The 8,765-nt window shown below is 38.3% G+C and overlaps 1 long non-coding RNA gene across 2 annotated transcripts; it reads left to right on the forward strand.

Moving 5' to 3' along the window:
* Nucleotides 1–1,632: 1,632 nt before the first annotated feature.
* Nucleotides 1,633–3,856, forward strand: LOC106942523 (uncharacterized). Of its 2 annotated transcripts, none has more exons than XR_001423643.1 (4): nucleotides 1,633–1,705; nucleotides 2,565–2,696; nucleotides 2,781–2,891; nucleotides 3,398–3,856. It is a non-coding gene; the product is annotated as an uncharacterized LOC106942523 (long non-coding RNA). The 2 variants fall into 2 exon arrangements; XR_001423644.1 differs by having other exon boundaries at nucleotides 2,565–2,692.
* The last annotated feature ends 4,909 nt before the right edge of the window (nucleotides 3,857–8,765 follow it).

The raw sequence follows: 8,765 nt of genomic DNA on the forward strand, positions 1-8,765 counted from the left end.
CCCTAAAAACATTTTAGTCTGTGTAGTCCCTTAACAATTCCACTGAAATGGAAAATAATAATACTTTTTTGTTTTTGTAAATTAAAGAATTATACATGTTACTCGGTCAGACAGGAACCACAACCCTTCTGCCTAAACACAACAAAAACTTATAGATCACGTTTTTTGTATTTCTGGTCTCGATTAAGTTAGTTGATTTATTTATTTATTTTTATTTTGGTAAATTATGATTTTCTGTCCTCATAATCTTACACTTGCACTTTACATCCACACTGGAAATAGTCTGGAGTGGATTAATCTGGGAAGTCAGTAAAATATTGTGAAGGACAAATTAAATCCAAGTATACACAATGGAATCTCAACAGAACCAAATGACTTAAAATATAATTAACTTGTGTTTGCTGCTTACTGAAGTAAGTCAACAATCTGATTGCAATGCTTCTTTACTTTTTACAGTCTTTTAGGCTTTAATTGCTCCGAGGAAACACTTGAGTTGATCCAGACCCAGCTGGAGGGATAATATATACACTTTGTGTCTGGGTACGCCTTGGAAACCACCTGGAGGAGTTTGCAGGCATCACCTTGGAGATCTTATTAAGAGTGTGTGTGTTTTTATGTGTTCGCCTGCTTCTCTCTTCTGCCCCCATTCTTGTGCAACTGCCTCGACTACGTCTAATTGTCACATCCAACCTTTTCTTAAAAGTGCCAGCAGAAATCTCCTTTCATGCCTGACTGTCAGTTGCAAACAACGGACGTTACTTCGCCTCACAGCTTGACCTCAACAAGCTAAAGTAGTGAAACCTTACATCGCAATATTGGATTTGGGTCAATCAGAACTTTTAAGTACACGGTGGTAGAGAAATGTCTGAATTTTATGGCCGCACCTTCGATTGCTGTTGCCTCAAATTGTCAAACAGAAATGGATGAAGAAAAGTTTGGTGTGAATCAGAATTTCTATCTTTAACTCTTCTTTTTTTTTAATGAGGCTAAAAAAAATACATTTTGTTTCATCAAGCAAGACTAATTTAAGAAATGAGAATTTTCTCAAAGGGCAAACATATGCTAGCACCAGCAGTTTCTAGCTGTTTTGAGTGTGAGCAGAAGACATTTTGGATCAGGTGGGAATCATGCAGCGGCATCTAATGAAACACAATGAGTTGCAACCTAGTGAGCACAAAGACTGCTACCTAATTATATCTGTCTGGAATAATATATTTCGTGCCTTATGAAGTAGTGTCGTCAGAGGATTATAAAAGCTGATTTGAAAGCAGCCAAATCCCAATATTTTCTGCTGGATTTTATTGTTTAATATCTTTAATTGCTGACATCTCTCTCATGTGGCCAAAAATCGTACTGGTTTTACACAGAATTGGCAACACATCTGCTCTTCATTAGACTTCACCTGAGAAAACAGGTCAAACCAAGCAACACAATTTAAACAAAGGAACAGGAATCAAATTATTAATCTAACTTGCAAACTCCCCTACATAACCAAAAGATCTGCAAAATAAAACATTTAATACAGGGCAACCCAAAAGGCTACTTTAAAGAAGCTAAATAATACAATAGAAAAAAAAGAAAACCCTTCATTTGGTAGTGGCCAGTGATGTAATCAGTGATGTCATACGTCCATTTAAACAGGAATTGGTGGGCCGGCCCCTCCCATACACCTGCTAGGACTGTAGCATCAAAAGGACAAGCAATGGTGAGTATAAAAGAAACAAATGAGATACCAGAAATTTACCTTGAAACAAAATAAACATTCACATTAATCTAAAGGTATAGTAGAGTTAGCTTTATATATATATATATATATATATATATATATATATATATATATATATATATATATATATATATATATATATACACACACACACACACACACACATGGATGTTGATGGCAACATAATGCTTTGACAGTGAGGGAAGTTAGGTTATGACAGCAATGTTTAAATTAAAGCATTATGACCAATTATGGAAAGATTAAATAAATCAGAAATATATTTAAGGGCCAAGTGGTAAATGGAGACAAACTTTAGCACTTTGTCACATGTCTGTCTTCCACTCAGATAAAGGATCTGTTGTGAAACTCTGAACCCTAAGCTGGTTACTGTGAAGACTGGATATAGACCGGCTACATTGTTGGCCTGCTTGAACTGCTGTTGGATGTTCTGCATCTGAAAGAATATTATTGAATTAATTTGGATTGGATTGGACATATAAAATAATATGCAATTTACTTGTTTGTTTACAAATCCAAATAGATCAGATCGCAGGGAGAAGCTGTAAAAACCAGTGGTGAAAATTACAGCTGACTTCTCCATCTGAAATGATCATAACAGATGTCTAAATGGCACAGCATGATGAAAATGTATCATTTATTTGCTTAATGTTTTTTAACCTCTCTCATCTGAGTAACAGTTCCTAAAATTAGTTTTTCAAAGATTAAGGTGTCGGATTTTAATGGGTTATTATGTTGATTTTATTCAGTTGGATTGCTTCAGTTCTCATCAGATCTGAAATGTTTCACGCACCTTTTGTTTTATGTCTTAACGATACAGACAGAAACACAACTGCAGGTCCTTTCTCCTTTGTTGTTTACTTCAACTCTTACTGAGGTGAAGAACAAGAATATCAAGAAGAAAAGAAATGGCTGGGAAAAATAGGCCCGTACAAACAGGACATCTGAGTACGTAAGAAAAAAAAAGCCATCTACCTTTTTAAGATGAATTCCTCTCTTCTAAAGATTAATCCGATTATTTGCTCTGCGGTGATAGATTGATTGGAGTGATGCTGAGGCAGCATGCGCTCCATTCTCCAGAGATGGACACATAACGGAGAAACATCCGGCCTCATTTCCAGCACTCCGTCTAACACTTGTCATGAGGGTAAGTGTGCGTGCACGAGAGGAGATGTACATGTGCGTAAAAACACATTCGTAGGTTCACATCCTGCTATCGTCCCTGGCCTCAAGAGATAAGCCTTGATTTACGGGCCTTCTGATTTACATGCTTCAATTTATCTTCTTATTTCATGGAATTGTGTCTTACTGGAGTACGTCGATCATGTTGCTGACCAGCAGCCATGAAGCGCTTGGTTTATTTAGCATTCACTGCATATGCAGGGAAAGTATTTTTTAATTTTCTCGTGGTGTTCTCTGAATGCATTAGAGGACGTCAAAGATTTGAATTTGCTAAAATTGATTATCATATTCAAACCCTGCTGTTGGTGCATATTGGAAAAAGGAGACGGTGGTCGGGGTTCTTATGAATGTTAGTGTTCACTAATTCACAACTTGCGGTGGTGTCTGATCCCCGGTCTTGAACTCTCAACTTACGGGAAATTGCATTAAATTGCAGATGTCTTTTACAAGCCTGTCCTCTGGGTCTTACAGTGTTGGAATTAAAAGGGTATCTAACAACCAGCTGCTCGGTTTTCTACTGGGGGCGTCAACCATCGTCTCCGACAGCACGGACAGAGTTTTGTCTTCGCTGGAGCCAACTGCTGATGAGTTGGGTGGACTCCAGGGGTGAACTGCACCCTGGGTAATGGCTCCAAACAGAGGGTACATCTGAACACAAACAGGTTGGAGGGACATCTGCTCTTCTCACACTCATTTGTTTGTTGTCTACGGTAAAATAGCCCCAAACCAGCTTATTATGTGGAGAATGTGTATTTTGTGTGCAATTATGAAATTGCGATACAAATGTTTTGACATTAGAAATGGAGATGAAAATAAAATGTTTAGCCTTATTGGTGTAAAAGAAAACATGCGGACAATGGGCATAAGAATGCAGATGCAATTAACTTTGCATCTGGTGTTTAATGCGTTTCCATTAAATTTAGGGTTAACGCCATGGATTCCACTTTCACATTTACGTAGCATGTATCTGTATTCACACTAATAATTTACATGGACAAACTAGAAAAATCAGTTTGTTGTTTCAAAGGCAAAACGTTCACCTCAAGTGAAATTGATGAGTTTGAAAATAAGTGGCAGCCATGCTGACTGTGGTTTCTGAAACAGATGATGATTGTCCTTGACTGGAGCAGCGTCAGTCGCAGATTCACACTCGGTCCCAAAATTGATTATCATATTCAAACCCTGCTGCTGTTGCATATTGGAAAAAGGAGACGGTGGTCGGGGTTCTTATGAATGTTATTTATTACTATCTAAAAATAGTGTGCAGGCTGCAGATCACTAGCTGGGCCTCTGAATATTGAAAGTTACTGCAGCTGCCTCGGCATGCTTTGTAATAACACTGCCTCGTGCCTTAGAAAGGTGTCCCTGCTAAATCAATCTGTGTCCATGCACACATTTAGGCCTGAAACCTCCCTCTCAGGAAGAGTCAGGGTGAGCAATGGTAGGGGGAAGAAGCTGACAACAGGGAAGGTGAAATGTTCAACACATAAAAGAGACATTTGCAAAAAATTTTATTTACTTCTAAACAACATATCTGGTTATGGAAGTGGCCCTCCCTTCAGATGACTTAAAGCCATGCCGGTGGGGATTCCCCACAACAAAGCAGCTTCACCTGCCCTCCTCACCTTTCCCATGGCAACGGACGTCCTTCTCGTCCTGTTCCACGCCCCGGTACGTGTCGCGCGGATAAACAAACGTGCCCTCCCAGCTGCAGAATGTGCTACGACAAATGGCAAGAAGCAATAACGTTTTTCACAGCGCAGCCGGCGAATAGTCCGAGTGACATTTAAAAGGGAGGATGTTTTCGTTGCACAAATGCATCAGCTGAACTTAATGACATTTCGGGGAGTCGCAGCAACACGGCAGCGTGGCTAGAATAGCTGACAGCTGTTCCTATGATCCGTGCGCTAACACAGAGAAGCGAACAGATTTTTTAAAAAACTGTTCCCTCTCTCATTAATGTCATAATGAGAGCAGGGATTGCTGGTTTGAAGCTGCTTACTATACTCTCTGCAGAAAAAAATATGGAGAAGGACAATGACAAGGAAGGAAAACTGGAAAACCTCACAAGAGGGCTCCTGTTGAAGTAAAACTTAAATCCCTGAAGAAACCAGGATACATTTGTAGCTAACGTCTAATGGAGTCATATGAACACATCTCTTTACAGTAAAATTCAAATTGAGAAAATAACCTTAAATTTTTGGCTGGCACAAATGGTTGGAGACGGTTTTTGAACTCAAAAAAGTCAGATATAAAATGACAAAAACTGTTTAGAGTTTCTCAGTTTTTTTTCACTTTGCAACAATCCATCTCAGCTCTATTTAATTTGAAAAATATTTCTGAAGACTGTTTTAATTTCCTTTCATAGCTGTGTTATTACTTTATGTTCTCAACAGAATGTGGTTCTAATATGACAAAATGTGAAAATGTGTTCATGATTTTTTTGAATTGTAAGTTAGTGACACAGTTTTATTCCTTTTAAAAAGATTTTGGCAACTTGAGGACTCTGAAGCCTTCAAGTGTTACCTGGAATCTGGTGTTCATGTTTTGAAATCACATCTCCTATCAAAGCAATGGAGATTGTTTCCCCATTTTAAAAAGCAACTTTGTAAAAAATGAGAATATGAAAGAACAAAACAAAGGACGATTAAATTAGGTAAATCAAAAATGAAATAAAATTTTATTTGTATAGCACATTTCAGCAACAAGGCATTTCAAAGTGCTTTACAGCATGTGACACTGAATAAACAGTAAGAAAGAGAAAGAGATTTTGAAAGAAAAAAAGATTGGAATTTGAAAAAAACAGATTTTTAGTCAAAACGCCATTTGACAAGGACTCTAAAGTTATTCCCAATGTCTTCCTTGCCGCTATTGTATAATGATGTCAGCAGGGATATTAATATAAGATGAGATCTTATTTTTTGAACCGTTTTGTTGCTATTTTTCAATTTTTTTCTTAGCGTAAATTAATCTTGTTTTGTTTTATCAGGTCAAAGAAGCAAAAGAAGCTTGTCTGAAGGTATTCAGAAAACGTTCAACATTTTACACGAACCGTGTTCATTCGTCCATTTCAGCTGAATATTTTGGACTTCAGCCTCGGCGTCCTTCTTGAGAAATGGGGCTGACCATCAGAACGAGAGACCGTATTCCTCGAAGTCATGCTCGCCCACACGTCTGTGATCACAGACCACCAGACGGTAATTGCTGTTTCTCATTGTCCGTGCCGCTGCTGATTAGCTCCCGGCCTTTAGCCGACACTCGACGCGCACAAGAGGAACAAAGCTGCATGCGTGTATGCATAGCCGCCCTCCCGGGTTTGGAGACCTGCGTCAGAACAAAGCAGCACTCAGGGAAAAGATAGAAATTTAAGTATTTCCAAGAAGACTTCTGTGCCTTCAATTAGCCGGGTGCTTGAGAGGTCACATTAAAATGTAGAGAGGGCGGCTATCCGGCAGAGATTCAGAATATATGTGCATCCTAATGAAGCCATTACAATTAAGAGGAAGGCAGGGCCCTAGGAGTAATCAGTGGAACATGAAATAATCCATATGCATGAAACATTTAGGAAAGCCTGATCGCTCTGACAGAAGGACACTGGTATATGCGTGGTCCTTTTATTAGTCATGTTTTTTAATGCAAGACCATTAAAAATCATTTTTAAACTTTTCTTTGTATAATGGGTGATTTGCAATACATGATTCAAGTGGAAAAAAATTAAATGAAAATAGCTAGAATGAGTTGACAAGACCTTAAATTAGCACTTGACAGTAATTTATTTATTTATTTTTTTGTTAAATTTGCATCATGTAGTTAATTGAGTTTTGAAAATATCAGGATAATCTCATTGTTCAATCAGCCAGCAGGGTTAAAAATAATAATAATAAAAATTTTAACACAGTGTGGTGGACAGTTGTTAATAATTTGAGGGAATATGAGATTACAGAAAACTGCAAAAAACTGGACTTCGTTATGACAAAATGTCAAGATTAATACAAATATTCTACATGGATCAGCAACTCACTGTGCTGTATTTATTTCTCTGGACAAAGTAGTAGGGTGAAGAGATGTGTTGTATATCCAAAATAACCAAAATCTTCCAGTGGAAGATGATATACATTTTTATCCCTTTTCCTCAAATGGAACCGAGCTTTCTGTTAAAACGAATAAAAGCATCAACAGTTTTAAACACATCAGTTCAACTTTGGGGGTCTACTAGAAAGCTGATGATAAAGGTTTTACTTTTCTTGATCACACGGTTCAAGCACGCATCCAAATCAACAGCAGAATGGCAACCAGAAGAAGGCCAAGCTGGAGTTCAGGACTAAAACTGAGAGAGAATCTGTGGCATCACATGAACAGGGTCTGTGGATAACGGATGTCGCCACAACGTGACAGATTTTGGAGAGCATTTGCAAGTCAGTGGGTGGGTGCTGATAGATCCGTACCAAATAAGACTGGATGCTGCTTTTGAATCAAAAAGTGATGAGCATTAGATCAAGGATGTGTACACTTCTGAAAGCAGGCATATGGAGCAATTTAATTTCTTTTATTCCCTATTTTCTCAGCTGAATTGTGCAGCATATGCATCGCAATAAAGACTGGAAAAATTGGCTTTTTAGCAGGAGTTTGGAAACTTTTGAGAACCACTGTGAATCACAAAGAAAAAGGCTAGATAATCCTAGACATTGCCATCTTGTTAATACTTTTAAATATTACAAAATTACTTTATTTCAGAGACGTTGAAAATTAAATTTGGTCTTCCAGTTGTCTAGCTGAGGTTTCAGAGCTCAGTGTTGGGTTGAAACAAAGCTTGAACTTTGGGAAACGATTACAAGTAATAGGTTTGGTTCAGCCTGAACACTGACAACAGTGAAACACGGTGGTGGCAGTATCATGATCTGGAGAGACTTAGTATTTTCTCTGAATAAACTAAAAATAGTTAAAGTGATGCAAAATCTGGAGATATCTGCTAGAAACCTCTAGATGAAGATATATTTTTGGTATATGGCAATCGTTCAGTAATCAGCAATAGTTCAGATCTAAATCTGTGACGTCAGCTGAAGTGGGCTGTGGAGAAGAGATTTCCCAACAGTCGACCAGATTTGATTAACTTTTGCAATTTGGAGTAGGGCAAATATTATCAAGTACTTTTTTTTTTTTTTACACCACACAAACTTAGCAATGTAACCAAAATGTGCACACTTTTGTACAACGTTGCCAAAGATGCTTTTGGCATAGTAATTTTCCCACATTTGCAGGTGCAAATTACTTTAGTAGACCTATAAAACCCTCTCATCAACCACACAAGTGTGGCATGATTGCATCATCTGAGAAGGCAAAGTAAATTACTGGAGCACATCTGTACTCAGACACTTCAGCCCGCCTGTCTGATTGCTCCCTTCCAACATTTCGTTTGTTGGTGCAATCAGGTGCAGGGAATGAAGGGAGAATTGTTGGTGATAATCGCAGACAATGAACAGTAGCTCTAAAACCCCCTGCGCCAAACACACAAACAAGTATTCCTCTAGTGATTCTGATTTCAGTGGGTGAAGCTGCTTCTCTGATTGGCAGTGATTCTTTAATCAGGCTGATGATCAAGAACAAAAGGTGGGTGTGCTTCCCTGAATATGATAGCATAGGTATTTGCGGAAGGCTGCCGTTTATTTCACCAACAATGCCTGCAAAGTGCTGCAACTGATCTGAGTACAAGGATGCTTATCTCAACTTTGGAGCAGGGGCTACTTTTCTACGTTATTAGACCAATCAACCTAACATGCACTACCTTGTGGAACATGGAAGGAAGCTGGAGAATCCAGGGAAAACTTGCATGTTCACAGGA

The sequence above is a fragment of the Poecilia latipinna genome, unplaced genomic scaffold (assembly GCF_001443285.1).
Source record: "Poecilia latipinna isolate Pla-1442-1.1 unplaced genomic scaffold, P_latipinna-1.0 Scaffold4345, whole genome shotgun sequence".
Taxonomy (NCBI): Eukaryota; Metazoa; Chordata; class Actinopteri; order Cyprinodontiformes; family Poeciliidae; genus Poecilia; species Poecilia latipinna.